Below are 20,156 nucleotides of genomic sequence, written 5' to 3'. Positions count from 1 at the left end.
ATGTGGACTTTATTCTTGAGCTCCTTCCACAAGTTTTCAATTGGGTTAAGGTCAGGAGACTGACTAGGCCACTCCAACACCTTGACTTTTTCCCTCGTGAACCAGGCCTTGGTTTTCTTGGCTGTGTCCTTTGGGTCGTTGTCTTGTTGGAAGATGAAATTACGACCCATCTTAAGATCCTTGATGAAGGAGCGGAGGTTCTTGGCTAAAATCTCCAGGTAGGCCGTGCTATCCATCTTCCCATGGATGCGGACCAGATGGCCAGGCCCCTTGGCAGAGAAACAGCCCCACAGCATGATGCTGCCACCACCATGCTTGACTGTAGGGATGGTATTCTTGGGGTCGTATGCAGTGCCATCCAGTCTCCAAACGTCACGTGTGTGGTTGGCACCAAAGATCTCGATCTTGGTCTCATCAGACCATAGAAACTTGAACCAGTCTGTCTCAGAGTCCTCCAAGTGATCATGAGCAAACTGTAGACGAGCCTTGACATGACGCTTTGAAAGTAAAGGTACCTTACGGGCTCGTCTGGAACGGAGACCATTGCGGTGGAGTACGTTACTTATGGTATTGACTGAAACCAATGTCCCCACTGCCATGAGATCTTCCCGGAGCTCCTTCCTTGTTGTCCTTGGGTTAGCCTTGACTCTTCGGACAAGCCTGGCCTCGGCACGGGAGGACACTTTCAAAGGCTGTCCTGGCCGTGGAAGGCTAACAGCAGTTCCATAAGCCTTCCACTTACGGATGATGCTCCCAACAGTGGAGACAGGTAGGCCCAACTCCTTGGAAAGGGTTTTGTACCCCTTGCCAGCCTTGTGACCCTCCACGATCTTGTCTCTGATGGCCTTGGAATGCTCCTTTGTCTTTCCCATGTTGACCATGTCTGAGTGCTGTTCACAAGTTTGGGGAGGGTCTTAAATAGTCAGAAAAGGCTGGCAAAAGAGATCTTTAATCCACACATGTGAAGCTCATTATTCTTGGCGCCTGAACTACTTCTTAATACTTTTGGGGGACCAAACAGAATTCTTGTGGTTTGAGGGGTTGAATAATAAATGACACTCTGAATTAACTTTTAACGTTTTTATAAAAAAAAAAAAAAAAAAATTTGCTGCAGTGCATTTCCCACTTCCAGGCTGATCTACAGTACAAATGTCACAATGCCAAGTTAATTCCGCATGTGTCAACCAGCTAAATCTGCAGGGGGTTGAATACTACTTGTAGGCACTGTATACAGTCATGGCCAAAAGTATTAAAAATGAGACAAATAGTAATTTTTCCAAAGTTTACTGTTTCATTTTTTGTAATGGCAATTTGCATATACTCCTGAATGTCAAAGAGTGATCAGCTTAACAGCAATTACTGTACTTGCAAAGTCAATATTTGCCCAGAAAATGAACTTTAACCCCCAAAACACATTTCAACATCATTGCAGTCCTGCCTTAAAAGGAGCAGCTAACATCGTTTTAGTGATTGATCCATTAACACAGGTGTGGGTGTTGATGAGGACAGGGCTGGTGATCAATCAATCATGATTAAGTAAGAATGACATCACTGGACACTTTAAAAGGAGGCTGGTTCTTGGTATCATTGTTTCTCTTCAGTTAACCATGGTTATCTCTAAAGAAACACGTGCAGCCATCATTGCACTGCACAAAAATGGCCTAACAGGGAAGAGTATCGCAGCTACAAAGATTACACCTCAGTCAACAATCTATCGCATCATCAAGAACTTCAAGGAGAGAGCTTCCATTGTTGTCAAAAAGGCTCCAGGGCGCCCAAGAAAGACCAGCAAGCGCCAGGACCGTATCTTAAAACTGTTTCAGCTGCGGGATGGGACTACCAGCAGTGCCGAGCTTGCTCAGGAATGGCAGCAGGCTGGTGTGAGTGCTTCTGCACGCACTGTGAGGCGGAGACTCTTTGAGCAAGGGCTGGATTCAAGGAGGGCAGCAAAGAAGCCACTTCTCTCCAGAAAAAAACATCAGGGACCGACTGATATTCTGCAAAAGGTACAGGGAGTGGACTGCTGAGGACTGGGGCAAAGTCATTTTCTCTGATGAATCCCCTTTTCGATTGTTTGGGACATCTGGAAAACAGCTTATTCGGAGAAGAAGAGGTGAGCGCTACCACCAGTCTTGTCTCATGCCAACTGTAAAGCATCCTGAAACCATTCATGTGTGGGGTTGCTTCTCAGCCAAGGGAATCGGCTCACTCACAGTCTTGCCTAAAAACACAGCCATGAATAAACAATGGTACCAGAATGTCCTCCAAGAGCAACTTCTCCCAACCGTCCAAGAGCAGTTTGGCGCCCAACAATGCCTTTTCCAGCATGATGGAGCACCTTGCCATAAAGCAAAAGTGATAACTAAATGGCTCATGGAACAAAACATAGAGATTTTGGGTCCATGGCCTGGAAACTCCCCAGATCTTAATCCCATTGAGAACTTGTGGTCAATCATCAAGAGATGGGTGGACAAACAAAATCCAACAAATTCTGGCAAAATGCATTGCATTGATTATGCAAGAATGGACTGCTATCAGTCAGAATTTGGTCCAAAAGTTGATTGAGAGCATGCCAGGGAGAATTACAGAGGTCTTGAAGAAGAAGGGGCAACACTGCAAATATTGACTTGCTGCATTAACTCATTCTAACTGTCAATATAACCTATTGGTACTCATAATATGATTGCAATTATATTTCTGTATGTGATATAAACATCAGACAAACACTAATAAAAATCAGAGGCCAGCAGATCATGTGAAAATATAATTTTGGTGTCATTCTCAATACTTTTGGCCACGACTGTATATATATATATATATATATATATATATATATATATATATATTCTCTATCTCAAGTCTTGGAGCAGAAATACTTCACATACAGAATCTGTTGTTATAGTGAGCTTATTGTTCTGTTCATGATTGCAGTTTGTGAGCTCCGATCTCCTTCTATGGGTGAATTTCTTTGGGGTCTTGAATCCTCTGGCTGGTTAAAACACGTGAAAACAATCCTAGATGCTGGTATCTTCATTGCAAAGGTAAGATGTGTTGTATCTGTTCATATTCTACTGCTGCTTGTCTGATTTGTACTATTCTAGGCACGGACTGTACAAAAATGATCCTTTTAGTGCTGAGATAAAACGAGATTTGTAATTATATAAATGTGTAATATTTTACATTTAATTTGCACATTTAGGCCGTGTCAGAAGAGGGCGCCAGCGTGCTCGTTCATTGTTCTGATGGATGGGACCGCACCGCTCAGGTCTGCTCTGTATCCAGTCTGTTACTTGACCCCTATTACCGAACCATCTGAGGATTTATGGTAAGAGGTTTTATTTCATATACTCTATGTACTGGTGGAGATTTACGGAGTTGATATTTTTTGCATAGTGTAACTTTTATTTTTCCCAATTACTATTAGGTGTTAATTGAAAAAGACTGGATTTCATTTGGACACAAATTTAATCACAGGTAACCCTGGTCACTGCACATATGTTGGAAAAGTCAAACAGAGTCACTTATTTACAGAGGGCCTTTCACCAAATTTTTCATGTTGAACTGAAAACACATTGTAGCTTCAGAGCAGAAAAAAATAAATTGTTAGTTCTTTTTTTATTTTGCATCTCTGTTGCAGGGATATTAACAATCAAAGTATTTGTCACCTAATGAGTTAATTTTCGTTACATCCAAGTGGGTGTTATCAGAGAGCTTTCACTGTGGGGCATGTACTTCTCCTTGTACGATGCTGTCCAATTATAAACAGGCAGCAAGATGCTAGAAAAAGAACACGTCCACACCATATCTTACAGCAGGTTTCTCAGTGTGTGGGTTATAATGAAAGCCCGGATCTCCTGGTCTAACCTCCTGCATGATTAGAATATCAACTGTATTCAAATCCCATCAATCAACACATTTCAGATATGGGCCCAGCAGTCAGTGTGGGGCTAGGGTCAGCACAGCTGAGTTTAGCTGTGTCACTTTCCAAATCTTCCATCAGCTCTCCTCCTCTCAGCAAAAGAGACAAAAAAAACACCATACATTCTAATATAATATACTTACTGTAGTTTTTCTGTGCCATTCCCAGTCTCAGGCGGTTTTGGGAGCGCAGTCCACCTGAAAAAGATGTTGCATGCATACACCCCAATTGCATTGCTTCAGCATATTTTTTTTTTTTTTTTAAGGTATGGAAATTTAGATGGGGATCCCAAGGAGGTGTCCCCAGTGATAGACCAGTTCCTGGAATGTGTCTGGCAGCTCATGGAGCAGTTTCCCTGTGCGTTTGAATTTAATGAGAGATTCTTGGTCCACATACAACACCATATATACTCCTGTCAGTATGGAAACTTTCTGTGCAACTGCGAGAAGGAGAGGAAGGAACTGATGTGAGAGAATATGTGCTCTGTGTATGGTCACTATAGGCTTGTAACAGAAATAGAATATGGATGGTTGACGTGTCCCTGATGCTGATCTGATCACACGGTGCCCCACAGTCTGGATAACAGCAATCACTTATAAACTGTGAAGGTTGAACCTTGGCAAAAAATTTTCAATAACTGTGCAGGAGAAAAATGTATAAAGTGATGGCATATTGGTAAGATATGCCATCACTTCAGGATTGGTGGGGGTGTCAGACCTTAGGGACTCCCACATATCCGGAGACTGAATGGGTATGTGAACCTAAACCATTTCAGTTTTTTCCTGCCCATCTGGGTCGCTGGCATCGCTGGCAGTGCCACTGTACAGAGAAACATAAGAATGGTGAAATCAAAATGCCAATAATAAAATAAGATGGGTACATGGATTTAAGAATTGCACAGTTCCTGATGTAACCAATGGTCCACTAGAAGATACTTCTTGAAGATATTCTCTGTCCTGAGTAATGTTGAAATCTTGTAGATCTTCTTTCCCAGTCACAAAATTTCCTAACCTGCAGGTCAGTAGCCAAGGACATGAGATACATCCTTGTAACTAGAGGATCATGGCTTTAAAGAGATATTCTTAAAATATCAAGCTCTCATTGAGGCCTCATTCAGACATCCGTATCCACATGTACGTGTTAATGCTAATGCTATTCACATGCCTGTGTATTTTCATGGACTATGTGTCTGTGCAAAACTCACGGAGACATGTCTGTTTTTTCTTCCAATATCACAGATGAAAAAGACCTATACAAGTCTATGGGTCCATGAAAAACATAGACAGCCCACGGATGGCATCATGGTGCTGTCCGAGATTAAAGGGGTTGTCCAGTACTTTATTTTACCCCCCCCACCCAATGTGTCTCCCCGGGGCCCCTAAGGATTTTTGTAATTACCTTCCGTTGCAGATAATGCCTGTGAGTGGCGCTATCACTGGCCGCTCACAGGCATCACGTGACCCCCGGCTGCAGCCAGCTTTGACATCCACCGATGTCGCTGGCAGCAGCCGGGGGTCTCTGTCTTCCGTGTTCCAGGTGGATGCCAGACTGTGGGCGGGGTTACCCCCCCCCCCACATCGCACCCGGCATCCACCGCACGCTCTGCCTCTCCCCATTCATTGGGAAAGTGCGGTGGATGCTGGGTGTGACGCGTGGGGAGGAGGTGTAACCCTGCCCACAACCCAGCAGCCACCGTAGGGACCCCAGCGCTGAGTCACGCCTCACTTGTCGTGACATCAGCGTGGGGTCACGTGATGCCTGTGAGCGGCCACCGATAGCGAAGCTCACAGGCATTATCAGCAACGCAAGCTAATTACAAAAAGTCTTAGGGGCCCCGGGGGGATACATTGGGGGGGGGTAATATAAAGTACTGGACAACTTCTTTAACATTACAAAGCATAGGAGAAACTTTATAACATATTTATCCATACGAGAAGAACACTGATAACACAATGATGGTAAAAATGGACACACTGATACCATTTTTTCACATACCTGTTTAAACCTGCACATGTCAATGAGGCCTTCTGCTGATCACTAAAGAGTCCCATTCTCAGCATCGCTAAAAGTCCCATCGGTCGGACCTCCAGCATTCAGAAAGTTATCTCCTAACCCTTTACAGCAGTGGTTCTCAACTCCAGTCCTCAGGACCCACCAACAGGCCATGTTTTCAGGATTTCCTTAGTATTGCACAGCTGATAATTGCATCACCTGCACAGGCAATAATTCCATCACCTGTGCAATACTAAGGAAATCCTGAAAACATGATCTGTTGGTGGGTCCTGAGGACTGGAGTTGGGGAACACTGCTGTAAAGGGACTGTCAGTACAGAAGGACTGTTCAAATCAAGTACAGGCGCTCGGTGCACCGTGGTGGGGCCAAGCAGTTCAGTGCATCTTTCCATCTACTTTCTGGAACTGGATTTTCCAATTTTGACTATGAAGCTACACAGCTACTATGCAAAGAAACACTGAAAGCTATAGAACTTGTGGCTCATTCATATAAGAGAATCAGGCACAGTTTCACCAGTTTGGTCAGTGTCAGTTTTTATCATTAGAGTTTGGCCTGAGCTTCAGTTTCTTCATCTTTTTCCATCAAACAGACCTGGAAAACTGGACAGCGCTCAGATGGCAATTAATTGTTGGCTGATTTTTTTTTTTCACTGACCCATGGATGTGCATTGTTAATTTTGACCTGACACTCAGATAACTATCGTACATTTTGCCACGATTTTCCGTCTCTCAAACAATCACAGATATGTGAATGGCCCCATTCACTCTTCTAGGTACAAGTGCTATCTGGAAATAACACAAATAGGACTCGTACACAAAAAATGTACGTCTGAATGAGCCCTTAGTGTTAGTGCAGGTTGCAGTGGTGACGGGTATACTTGCAGCTCTCATAATCTCAATATATCAGTGATGCAATCATCATCTTCCAGAATTCAGGAGAGGACCTACTCCCTCTGGTCTTACCTGTGGAAGCAGCGGTTGGATTACATGAACCCTCTGTACAGAGCAGATCACAGTCAGACCCAAGGAACTCTGAGACCACACACCACTCCATGCCACTTCAGGTAAGAGGTTATTCTGATTCCTCCTCTGCACTGAATAAAGCAGCAGAACTCTAACACACCATATACTTATCATTCATATATAGAAACATCAACCCTAACTTTACAGGTGAAAGAAGCGGGGTGACGTATCATGAGCCCAATGTGTCCTTCAGTGGTGAAATCCAAGGCCCAACACTCTTCCCACTTGTAACCATGGTCTACATTTAGGGGTTGCGTCAGAGCTCACTCGTCAGTTCTATCTTCTGCCTGGCACAAATCAATTCACTTTAGACAGATTTACTGACATCTATGACAGCTTGTGACACGGTGATTCATTTTGTACATATTTAGACTGCGATAAAGTATTGATCTTTGGGGGTCAGACCGCTGGGACCCCCAACAATCCCCAGGAGGTTCTGTAGAGCAAGCTTTGAACAGAGCAGAGGTGGAGCATGTACATCTCTACTCCATTCATTCTCTGTGGAACTGACCCCTAGCGATCAATTCCTAAATCCTGTTGATAGGGGATTACTTATATACTTGGTACAACCCCTTTAATAGGGCATGCGGATGTCCCTGAACGGGAACTTTCTATATAAACGCATAATATAAAGTCGAGTTTGGGTCAGGAGACCTGAAGCCAGTCTTTGTATTGAAGCATACTCAGACCGCAAAACACACGTGTGAATCCAGGGAAAAGCTGTTTTTTTTTTGTTTGCCGTTACAAAACAGACCAATTTTGCAAGTGTGTTAGATCCAATTTTCGGGTATATTTAGTCCACATGTCCGTTTTTATCAATGGTTTTGCCATATGCAAAAACAACGTGACAGAGGTTTCCCAAGCTTCTTCAAGTACCCAGTCAGTGAAAATGAAGAATAGCAGTAGGATGCAACTTGGATGTCCGCAAATAAGGTCAATGTAGGGGATGTCTCTGTTTATATACAGACCATCAGTCAGCAAAATAACAGAACGGACATGTGAATAGTGTAAGGATAGGATGTGTCAGTGTGCTGTCCGAGTAATGAGGCCCAACTTGCCACCACATATTTTCACTGATCTGAAGTCACCAGCCATAGATCAGCCACTGAGGGACTCATTAGGACTCGCTCACATTGCCACGTAACACGGCCGAGTGCTAGTGCTATGTGATGTTTTATCGGATAGCACTCGGACCAATAATATACTATGTTATCCGAGTGCAGTCTGATGTACGTGCACAGAGACAATGGAGAAGATGGAAAAATTAAGTCCTCCATCTTCTCCACACCTGTGCTGCAATTCTTCCATGCGAGAAAATTGGATCACACTCAGAGTTAAAGCAGAGTGTCATTAGCATAATCGGCCCAATTCTCTGGCATGGGAGAATATACAGCATTGTGAGCTAGCCCTTCATGTGTGTACCATGAGCTAGCACGTCTTAAGAACATATATCATGAGAATTGCTCGATGATAATCTTCTGTACTTGTGCATATACTAACTCTTCAGACTTATTTTTCACCATGGAAGGTTTTGGAGGGGCCTCTATAACCGATTTGAGAAAGGAATGCACCCTCGCCAGTCAGTCACTGATTTTCTTCAGGCAGTAAAAGAAGAGACGCAGCAGCTGGAGGAGGAAATGGAGTTCATGGAGAAGGTGTGGTAGAAATACTGAAAATCCAGCTTCCTGGCCTATATGTTTTTGATGTTTATACCTCCGCTTAGGTTTCAGTGTAAACCAATTCAGCTTTTAATGGTGACTGAGAAACAATTTTAAATGATTATATATAGAAACCCTGCACAAGATAAAAAAGAGGCAATCATTTTTAGCCGATGCCCTACGTCTTTGGTGTTCTCCAACACAATAACTGGAAGAGAGCACCATTAAAGGGAATCTGTTACCAGGTTTTTGCTACCCATCTGAGTGCAGCGCAATATAGGGGCAGAGGCCCTGATTCCAACAATCTGTCACTTACTGGGCTACCTGCTGTCATTTTGATAAAATTACTGTGTTATCTGCAGCAGACCCCACCCACATCACTGATTGGCAGTTCTCTGACTGCTGAGCTCTGTATAACCCCGCCCACACCACTGATTGGCCACTTTGTGTATACTACATTTGCAGAAAGCTGCCAATCAGTGATGGGGGCGGGGTTGTACAGAGCTTATGAATATGTAGGACTACCTGGCAGCAGGTTTACTAGTCCCTAATGATAATCTGCTTGCTGATAAAATAGTGATTTTATAAAAACTACAGCAATCAGACCATTAAGTGACACATCACTGTAACCAGGGTCTCTACCTTGTGTCTTTTCAATGTCAGTAATGCCTGAGCACTGTGGCGTTATGGCTTTCTTATGGCACCAGAGAAGTTTGTTCATTGGTATAAAGTTTTCAAGTAAAGGTTCATTTAGGCAGGCCAATAATTGGGTTAGGGAGCGTTCCCTCATTCCCAACTGTTGGCTGCCTAAACAGGCCATCAAACATCCAATGGAGGGGCAAAACATTCATTGGTGTGATAATGTTTGAGCACGTTTAAAAATTATCATTAGCAGCACATTGTCCTGTGTAAACGAGAAATGTGCTGACGATAACATAAGTGCGGCCGGCCTTACTAAACAGACCATTAAACCACTGCTGATCGACTTGCATGTAGAGGTTACATTAACATGCCCTAACCCAATGTAACTTTTGCTCTTGTCTAACAATTTTTCCTTTAGAGATTAACAAAACTGGAAACTCGAGAGTCAAATGAAACCTACAAGAATCTCAATGACCAGCCAAAAATCCACAACTTCCAGATATGCATCACCAAACACTCTCCGGCTAATACGCCCCAAGATTACAGCACCAACCTGAAGCTGTTTCCCTCTCGTAGTCCATCCCAAGGTGAGGAGGACTCGGCCCTGATCCTAACCCAGGACCATTTGAAGAGCTCGGACCCCGACCTGTCGGCTAACAGTGACCAGGAATCTGGGGTGGAGGACTTGAGCTGCCAGTCTCCGAGTGGTGGAGACTCGTTACCCAGCGAGACAGTGGGAAGGATCCCGATTCAGATGAACAGTGTTCCTGACTGCTTAGAGGTCTTATTAACCACTTGCTATTATATTAGTGCTTCTATTTATTTGTAGGGAGTGATGTAAGCTGGGAGGGATATACTGGGGGAAAAAAAAACATATCGGCTTTGTTCACATGTATCAGTGGTAGTTTGTGCAGCGGAGACCAGATACTAATGTCCTATATAGTCGGTCTGATCCAGGCAATTGAACGACTGACAATTGGAAAAGTGCATACACAGGTTGACGAAACAATGACGGGGACACAATGATCGCTAATAATCTGGTATCATGTTATCAGCAGCACGTCTCCTGTTTACACTGAGCAATGTGCTGCCGTTAAGAATTTTAATGAATGCATAAAATGTATCGCACCCAATGAAACGGTGCTTTCCTAGTTTGTCTGCCGATTGTGGTCCTGGTTAGATGGGCCAATAATCGTATGGTGAAATGATTCCTATGAGCGCTCGTTCATCGTTTATTGGCTCTACGCCTTAAGTGCGTGTCTGCAGCCTCCGGGAATATTCATGAACAGTTATCTTTTTTTAAGAGCCAACCTTATAATGCATTTTGTTTCCTTTCATGATTTCAAACCACATGTCCGTGGAGCATGAATCCTGTCCCAATATATTTGTATATTTAAGGTTTGTCATTGACAAAGGTGCCCTGTACTGGAAATATGGACACTTACATGGTTTTCGGGTTTAGGTCCACTGTGTGAAAGATCTGAATGTGCTTTGCTTCTGTGTAAGTTGCTGGTAGACTAATGGTGGTCATGCATCTGACATTGGGTATTAATTCCCTACCTCCTAGTTATGTTAGGCATGACTATCACATGTAAGGTTCTTGCCACCTGGCCGAGAAAAGTTCGAAAAAAAGGACGCAAGCATAAACTGTTTGGCCTGTGACCACAGCAATTTACAGTAAAACAATGTGATTTTCGTCACATGATTAAAACCATGACCCAATGTCTATGGCTGAATAATCCCTTAAAGACTAATGTTTTGTGCTATGGTATACCATCGGTCCGATCTTCTGTAACTTTATACTGTTTCCACATAGACTGCCAATGAAACAAAACTTCAGAATCTCATTTGGAGACTTTAAAGGGGCTGTCCAAGACTTTATTGAAGGCCTATACTTGATCATCAATGTCTGATTGATAGTGCGTGCTGTAGCTGTTCCTGTGTCAACGGTGGCCAGAAATGCTCAGGTGCCGAGCTCTGTTGACGGAGTACTACATATCGGCCACCCATTCAAATCATTAGGGGGCAGATGAGTAGTACGCAGCCGCAGCCACTATTCCCTCCACAGAGCTCTGCAGTGCAGCTCCGCCAATGAGCACCCCAATTGATCAAACATTGATGACTTATCTTAAAGAGGTGGTCACTACATTGTATAATGCCCCCATCAAATTACACCTTTTAAATACCTGCAGCCGGGGTCACGTGATGCAGACTGAGCAGTCAGCAATAGCGCCACCCACAGGTACATATGGAAGCAGGAGGTATTTACAAAAACATTTATTTAGTTAACATGTGTAAATCGATGGGGTCATTATACAATGTAGTGGACCACCTCTTTAAAGAAAGGCCATCAATGTTAAAGTCCGGGACAACCCCTTTAATTATTAATCGGTATCGGTACAGATCTATTAGACTTTTCAGAACTTCAAAATAGGTCCATCCTTCAAACAGATGCCAAAAAGTACAGTATGTTGCAAACTTTAATGGAAGCATTCCTGTATGAATACAATATTGGAGGAAATAAAGAAAAAAAAACAAAAAGCTTTGGCACTTTTATGTAGGTCTCCATAATATAGTGGGGAGAGACTTTCTTATTGACTTATATAAGTGAGGTAGAGCAGTAACCCCAAAGAAATTGAAAAATCAGCTGTGGTCCCTATAGGATGGCCCTACACATTGCATTTCCCATCACTTTTTTGAGAATACATTGGGGTGGAAAAATAAGATACCACTTTTGAAAAGCGAAAATAAAAGCAGATAATAAGAATTTATAGTCCAGAATTTACTGGTCCCTTTTGTATTTCTGTAGGAATTCCAGCTCTGTACGTTGCAGATATCCTGCCCATCAGCGGATTAGCGGGGTCCCGCGTACTTGAATCCTTGCATCTTATCTGGGGGCTAAGAGCCATAGGGGTCTCTCTAAGTGCTTCCGACACTGGTTTTCAGGAAACGTACTGATCCTTTTATATTCGTGCTGCACGGTAGTTACATGTGGGGTCTCAGCGTCACATTACTGGGCTAGTACTAATATGGTAAGAGTCAATGTTGTGTAGTATCCCCCCGCCATCCTTTACGTGTCGCCTGCTGCATAGTGAACGGCTGCCATCTTGAATGCTCATTGAAGCTGCTATTAGGTTTTTTTTGTAAATTGCATGGATAATCTTACCAGAATAATCGTTCTCACTTCTTGACTTGTCTGCTCATTGTGACCAATATCATATTGGTTTTCTAGACGAGTTTACAAGCGCTTGTAGTGCTACAATACAAGAACAAAGCTACTAGATGTAATAGGAAGATCATCATAAAATGACCGTCCCTCCAACTGCAGATTCCAAAATCTTCTGAAGATGCAGCTTATAAGTGAGGTCCGTGATAGTCAGAAGCAGCGTCTTCTTCCCATGATCTGTGCCTGGGGTGGGAGCCCAGCGATGTAGGGGCTGAGCCGCAGTAACAGACATGGGGCCGTGTCTGCGGGGGAAGGTGGGGAATAGAGTTTTCATTTTCTAATCCAGGACAACCCTTTTAAAAGTAGAACTCCCAAAAACAATGAAAGGGAAAGCCTCTTAAAGGGACACTAATCCTCGAAATGAATGAGGGCAAAAAATATAGCAGCTCTTACTTTTGTCCAGTCTCAACATGATCCTAAAAGAGATGGGGCCAGAGTCATCAAGAGCGGCGCTGTTCACATTGGTCTTGATGAGGAGGTGTGCTGGAGTCAGACAGACGCTCACGGTTCATGAAAAGGTGCATGCTTCTTCCTGAATTGAGAACGCACCGTGGGGCAATAAACAAATCTGCAACATGTGAATGAGATTTTGTGGCTATTTATGGTACAAAGATTTAAAAAAAAAAATTCCGCACAAGCGCTGTGTGTGAGCAAACCCCAACGGTGGTGCCGCAGGTCTTTTGGGAGTTCTCCTTGATTGCAAAGGGTTTTGTGTGTTTTTTTTTTATATATATTATTTATGGTTTATTTATTGATGCCATCATTGCTTATTTTTGTGACGAGTATAATAAAATCATGATCTATTTTTTGATTTTGTGTTGCATATTTTGGCTGTAATTTATATGCAGAAATTGATTTTTGTTTTAAGATATTTTAAAATATGTTGTCAAGCAATATTACCCTAATTGTGACTATATCAATACAAAGTACGTATGTAAAGTAGTTTATTCCGTAATGTGCAATTAAAATATTTTTTTAAACTCACTTGTATTGTGTGTGTGTGTTAGAACTCTCCTGTTAGGTTTTTTTTAGTTTGCTGGTCACATGACCATTTTTGCCTATTTAATCCGGCTCCGCCCTCCTGGCCTTGCTGGACTTCATTGTATTTACTACTCTTGAGCTAGCTTGGTGCTCTGTTGCCGTTCTCTGTTAGTTTTGCTAGGTCTTCTGACCTCTATGCTTTTTGTTGTGTGTTTGTCTTTGACTGCTACTATTTCTGCTAGGAGGTGTCCAACTTATCCCAGTCCCTAGTTCTTGTAGGGATCCCTCCCTCACATCTATAGGTCTTCGTACAGACTAGCCGAGGACTTTAGCGGGTCTGATCGCAGGATCAGGTTCCCCGTTACATCGTAGGGATCTAGTTTAGTTCTATTGTAGGGACAGATCTCCTGTCTTTCCTTAGTCCCTGTAGCAGATCATAACAGTAAGTCCAGCCCTAAAAAAAAAAAATTTTCTCTAAGGAAAGACCTCCAGTTGTCCATCATGGTCTCGGTTCAAGATTTGGCTCAACGCTTGCAGGGACTCTCTCTGGAGGTGGCCAAGCTCCAACAACACGTGAGTAGCTGTTCTGGAGCACATTTTGTGGAACCAAAGGTACGTCTGCCTGATTTATTTTTTGGCGAACAACAAGATTTTTTTTTCTTTTAAAAATGCTTGTTTATTGTATTTTCATTTGAGACCCGGATCCTCTGGTGATGAATCACAGCACATAGGGTTCATAATGTCACTTTTGCGCAAAGATCCTCAGGGATGGGCCTTCTCTCTCCAACCTAGTGATCCGTGCTTTAGATCAGTGGATAGTTTTTTTCTGCTTTGGGTTTGTTGTACGATGATCCTGATCGTGTCTCATCTGCTGAGTCTGAATTGAGACGTTTGAGGCAGGGATCAGGTAATGTGGAAAAATATTGTTCTCACTTCCGTCGGTGGTCTGCCCAGGTGGGGTGGAACGATTCAGCTTAGAAAAGCTTGTTTCTTGCAGGGCTAGGTGAAAGGGTTAAGGATTTACTGATTGCTTATCCCACACCTGGAAACTTGCAGGAGGCAATGCAATTAGCTATACGGGTGGACAGGAGACTGCGTGCTAGGGTTAATGAGAGCAAATCCTCTGCTATGTCAGCTCCGAGTCCTGAGAGGGTCTGTGCTGACAATGGAGAGCCGATGGAGATTGGGGCGATGGCACCCCGCTCTCAGGAAAAAGACCGCAGGCTTTCTGAAGGCTTGTGCTTCTATTGCGGAAATTCTGGTCATTTTATTAAGAACTGTGTGCTTCGTATGAAGAAAGAAAAAAAAATGGTCAGTCATGCACGTATTGCCTGTTTAAATTCTAAGGGAGTATTCCTATCTGCTACTACCGCTGCTCAGGATGAATTAATTGAATTTCGGGTATTTGTGGATTGTGGTTCTACTCTGAATGTGATTGATGGGGGATTCTTGGAAAAACTTAGATTAGAACCTAAAACTTTGTCATCCCTTATTGCTGTGGTTTCTGTTGATGGCTCTCCCTTGAAGAGTGTTACTCATAAAGTCTGTGAATTTCCCCTCACTATTAATGGTATTCATCAAGAGAATTTGGATTTGGTGGTATTGGATAATTTGCCTTCTCCAGTAATATTGGGGTTACCCTGGTTAAAATTGCATAATCCTGTACTGGATTGGTCTACCAATGAAATTAAGTCCTGGAGCCCTAAGTGTTATGACAAGTGTTGTAACGGACGTATTGCTGCGGTGGAAAAAGGGGAATTACCTGTACCTATTCAGGATTTTTGGAGAGTTTTTTCTGAGGAGGAGTCACAAATTTTGCCTCCCCATAGAGACTATGATTGTACCATTGAATTTGTCCCTGGAGCGACTCTTCCTAAAAGTCGTTTATTTAATCTTACTATTCCTGAGAGAAAGGCTTTGGAGGAATACATACAGACAAGCTTGGCCGCCGGTCACATTAGGCCTTCCAAGTCTCCTGTGGCTGTTGGATTTTTTTTTGTAAAAAAAAAAGATGGCGGTTTACGTCCTTGTCTGGACTTTCGTGAGATTAATAAAATTACTGTACGCAATCCTTACCCACTGCCATTGATTCCTGATTTGTTTAACCAGTTAGTGGGGGCCAAGTGGTTCTCTAAAATTGATCTCCGGGGGGCATACAATTTGTTGCGCATGAAGGAGGGTGATGAATGGAAGACTGCTTTTAACACTCCTGTGGGTCATTTTGAGAATCTGGTGATGCCTTTTGGTCTTACCAATGCTCCAGCATTTTTTCAGAATCTTATTAATGACATCCTTAGACCTTTAATCGGCAAAAATGTGGTTGTGTATTTGGATGACATTCTGATTTATTCGCCTGATCTGGAGTCTCATTGGCGGAGCGTACGTGAGGTATTACAGTTATTAATGGACAATTCGCTTTTTGCTAAGCTGGAGAAATGTGAGTTCGCTGTACAGAGAATTAGTTTTTTGGGCTACATTATCTCCAGTGAAGGTTTTGAGATGGACCCGGTTAAAGTTCAAGCTGTGCAGGAATGGCCTAGGCCTACTGGTTTGAAATCGATACAGAGGTTTTTGGGTTTCGCCAATTATTACAGAAAATTCATAAAAAAAAATTCTATTATTGTCAAACCGCTGACCGATCTCACCAGGAAAGGTGCTAATGCGGTTCAGTGGACTTCTGAGGCCATTGAAGCGTTTGTGTTTCTAAAGGAGAGGTTCAGCTCTGCCCCCATCCTTATGCAGCCTGATGTGACTAAGCCGTTTTTGGTTGAGGTTGATGCTTCTTCGGTGGGGGTCGGTGCGGTGTTGTCTCAGGAAAACAAGGATGGAGTACATCCCTGTGCCTTTTTTTCAAAAAAATTTTCTGAAACTGAACTTAATTACGATATTGGTAATCGGGAATTGCTGGCGATTAAACTCGCATTTGAACACTGGCGTCATCTCTTGGAAGGTGCTGAATTTCCCATTCAGGTTTTCATTGATCATAAAAATCTGATCTATCTTGATGCTGCCAAGCGCTTGAATGCCCGTCAGGCTAGGTGGGCACTTTTTTTCTCGCGGTTTAATTTTTCCGTTACTTACATCCCGGGTACCAAGAATGTTAAAGCGGATGCTTTGTCTCGCAGCTTTTCTCCCATGGTCGGTGTTGAGGAGGAAGAGGAGAGCATTTTACAAGAAGGTGTTGTGATTGCTGCTTTGGACTCCGTTTTGGAGGATGAGATTCTTAAAGCTCAGGAGAATGCCCCATCTAACACTCCCCATGGGAGGTTGCTTGTGCCTAGGACCTTTAGGAGAGATTTGTTTGTTGAGTGTCATGAGTCTCGGTTGGCAGGTCATCCAGGAATTTCTGAGACCAAGAGACTTGTGGGTCGCAGTTTTTGGTGGCCTGGATGGCAGAAGGAAGTCATTAAGTGGGTGCGCCAATGTACTGTGTGTGCTAGATCCAAGTCTTCGCATGCTCCTGCTGCGGGGTTGCTTTGCCCTCTGGAGGTTCCTAGTGCACCTTGGACACATCTGGCTATGGACTTTATTACTGACCTTCCCCCCTCTGAAGGTTTCACGGTCATCTGGGTGGTCGTGGACCGTTTTAGCAAGATGTGTCACTTGGTTCCCTTCATCAAACTGCCTTGCGCTAAGACACTCGCTAAGGCCTTTGTCAAGGAAATTGTCAGACTACATGGTGTTCCTACTGACATTGTTTCTGATAGGGGACCTCAGTTCGTGGCTCGTTTTTGGCGTGCCTTTTGTGACAGGTTGGGAGTTCATTTGTCGTTTTCATCCGGATATCATCCTGAGTCTAATGGCCAGACAGAAAGGAAGAACCAGGATGTTGAGCAGTTCTTGCGTTGTTTTGTGGCAGACAATCAAGAGGGGTGGTCTGAGTTTCTGCCACTTGCTGAATTTGCTCGTAACAACCATACATCCTCTTCTGCTGGGTGTTCGCCTTTTTTTTGTTGTTCTGGGAGACATCCGTCTTTTGGGTCATTCTCCAAATTGGTTTCGGCTGTGCCTGAGGAGGAGAGTTTTTCCGGTGATTTGGAGAGAGTTTGGACGGATGTGCGTGGTAATCTTCAGGAGGCTAACAAAAAATCTAAGAGGTACTTTGATAGGAAACGGCAAGAGGTTTTGTTTGCTGTTGGTGACATGGTTTGGTTGTCCTCTAAGAATCTGCGATTGAGGATTCCTTCTAAAAAATTGGGTCCCAAGTTAGTAGGGCCCTTTAAGGTGCTTCAGATAGTTAACCAATCTGCTGTTAGGTTGGAGGTTCCTACGTCCTGGAAGATTAACCCGGTGCTTCATGTTTCTCTGTTGAAAAAAGCTGATGTGTCGGATGGTGACGCCTCTGCCACTGTTCCTCAGGTGGTGGAGGACGGGGAATATGAAATTTCCCGCATCCTAAATTCTAGACGGTATAGAGGGAGTTTGCAGTATCTCGTCGCTTGGAAGGGTTTCGGACCTGAGGATAACTCATGGGTGAGGGCGGATGATGTTTCTGCTTCCAGACTTGTCAGAGCTTTTCACAGGAGGTTTCCTGGTAAGCCTGGGCCTAGGGGATCCGGAGGATCCTCTTAGAAGAGGGGGTACTGTTAGAACTCTCCTGTTTTTTTTAGTTTGCTGGTCACATGACCATTTTTGCCTATTTAATCCGGCTCCGCCCTCCTGGCCTTGCTGGACTTCATTGTATTTACTACTCTTGAGCTAGCTTGGTGCTCTGTTGCCGTTCTCTGTTAGTTTTGCTAGGTCTTCTGACCTCTATGCTTTTTGTTGTGTGTTTGTCTTTGACTGCTACTATTTCTGCTAGGAGGTGTCCAACTTATCCCAGTCCCTAGTTCTTGTAGGGATCCCTCCCTCACATCTATAGGTCTTCGTACAGACTAGCCGAGGACTTTAGCGGGTCTGATCGCAGGATCAGGTTCCCCGTTACATCGTAGGGATCTAGTTTAGTTCTATTGTAGGGACAGATCTCCTGTCTTTCCTTAGTCCCTGTAGCAGATCATAACAGTGTGCTGGTGTGTATAGATTAGATTGGGCCTCTGTCCTTTACGGACATAGCATTAGAGTCATTTATGGTGCACTTATAGAAGATGCTAAAGAATTACACTACAGTTTTTTTAATACAATTTTCTTTTCTTTTTTAAAGCAATACTTTAGTCACCCTCTCTGGGTCTAATGCAGAGTGTCAGCTATTTGTCACATTGACAGCGCTGCAGCCAGTCAGTGAGTTCAGTGACTCTGAGCAAGTAGTGCTGTTAACTCGGGCAAAGCTGCTGATCTCAGTTATTGGTTGCAGCGCTGTCGACGTGAGGCCAAAGGACAGTAACAGACACTGGGAGCAGTGGCAGAGACCCTGTGCTGGACCCAAGGAAGGTGACTAGTGCACAGTTAAAAAAAAAAACACAAAAAAAAAAACAGCTGCACCAACGGGTTAAAGGAAAATCCCTTTAACCCTCAACTGGTGAGGTGGGGGTTGCCACACCCCAGGGAATTTTTGTTCGGCTGCCATTCATTGAAAAATGCTGGTATGAGGATACGTGTCTCACTAGCTTCCATCCATTTGTGGGTGTCAAAAATTTGTTACACTCATATGCAATCAATCGCCAATAAGAAAACGATTAAAACAAACGTGATCTTCGCATTTTCTGTAAAAATAAGAGATTTCTAAACACTGGGGTATAGGAAACCCCACCTCACCAGTTGCGTGACAAAAACCCCACCTCACCAGTTGAGGGTTAATGAACCAGATAATCTGGCACAGATCAGCAATGGAATGGGGAATTTTACAAGATCAGAAGCAAGAAACTGAGCAGAAAATTAGGAAATTACCCTGATAACATTTTGAATTAGCAGCTTGTTTTTGGGCTCTCTATACCAATCCAAGGGAGGTTTGTATACTTTATGACGGACATGTAATAATTCAGAATATTTGATGATTTGGAATTTATTAGATCCCCCAGGTGAATTACCCCAATACTATAAAATGGACATAAATGACACATAAATCTGTGCGGTTACAAAGTAACATTGACGTTCCTCCCCAACTCCCCGTACAGAATGACATGCCCTCGGGTCAGGAGTGTCTACAGCTTCATAGAAATATATAAAGCAGTCACGTTAGGGTCGGGAAAGTCCGTACATGGACTGATTACCACGGACGTCTGAATGAGTCTTTATTGACTAATAAAGTCACTATTGATCACAGGGGTTAAAACAGTCAAGATTGGAGTTCATCTCCAATGTTGGCCTTTGTGTAATATATACAACTCACACCTCCTGCACATGGAACAGGCATAGATTCTGGGTATGAACAATGGGCGCCCTACACTATCCACCCTAAATATGGGGAAGATGGCAGTAAAGAGTAAAAGACGGTTGTCTGGGACTTGACTCTTTTCATAAGATAGGCCATCAGCGTGTGATTAAAACAGAAATGTAGAAATTTTTGCAAATTAAAAAAACAAAAACTGAAATATCACATGGTCATAAGTATTCAGACCCTTTGCTCAGACACTCATATTTAAGTCATATGCTGTTCATTTCCTTGTGATCCTCCTTGAGATGGTTCTACTCCTTCATTGGAGTCCAGCTGTGTTTAATTAAACTGATAGGACTTGATTTGGAAAGGCACACACCTGTCTATATAAGACCTCAAAGCTCACAGTGCATGTCAGACCAAATGAGAATCATGAGCTCAAAGG

At 43.3% G+C, this 20,156-nt stretch overlaps 1 pseudogene; it reads left to right on the top strand.

The window, feature by feature from the left end:
- The first annotated feature begins 6,840 nt into the window (after window positions 1-6,840).
- LOC141191672 (phosphatidylinositol-3-phosphate phosphatase MTMR7-like) lies at window positions 6,841-10,025 on the top strand (annotated as a pseudogene).
- Window positions 10,026-20,156: the final 10,131 nt, after the last annotated feature.

This window comes from Phyllobates terribilis, unplaced genomic scaffold (genome assembly GCF_046119375.1).
Source record: "Phyllobates terribilis strain yellow unplaced genomic scaffold, ASM4611937v1 Scaffold_49__1_contigs__length_9717188, whole genome shotgun sequence".
NCBI lineage: Eukaryota > Metazoa > Chordata > Amphibia > Anura > Dendrobatidae > Phyllobates > Phyllobates terribilis.
Note: the sequence above shows the minus strand (reverse complement) of the source record. Positions and strands in the feature narration are given on the sequence as shown.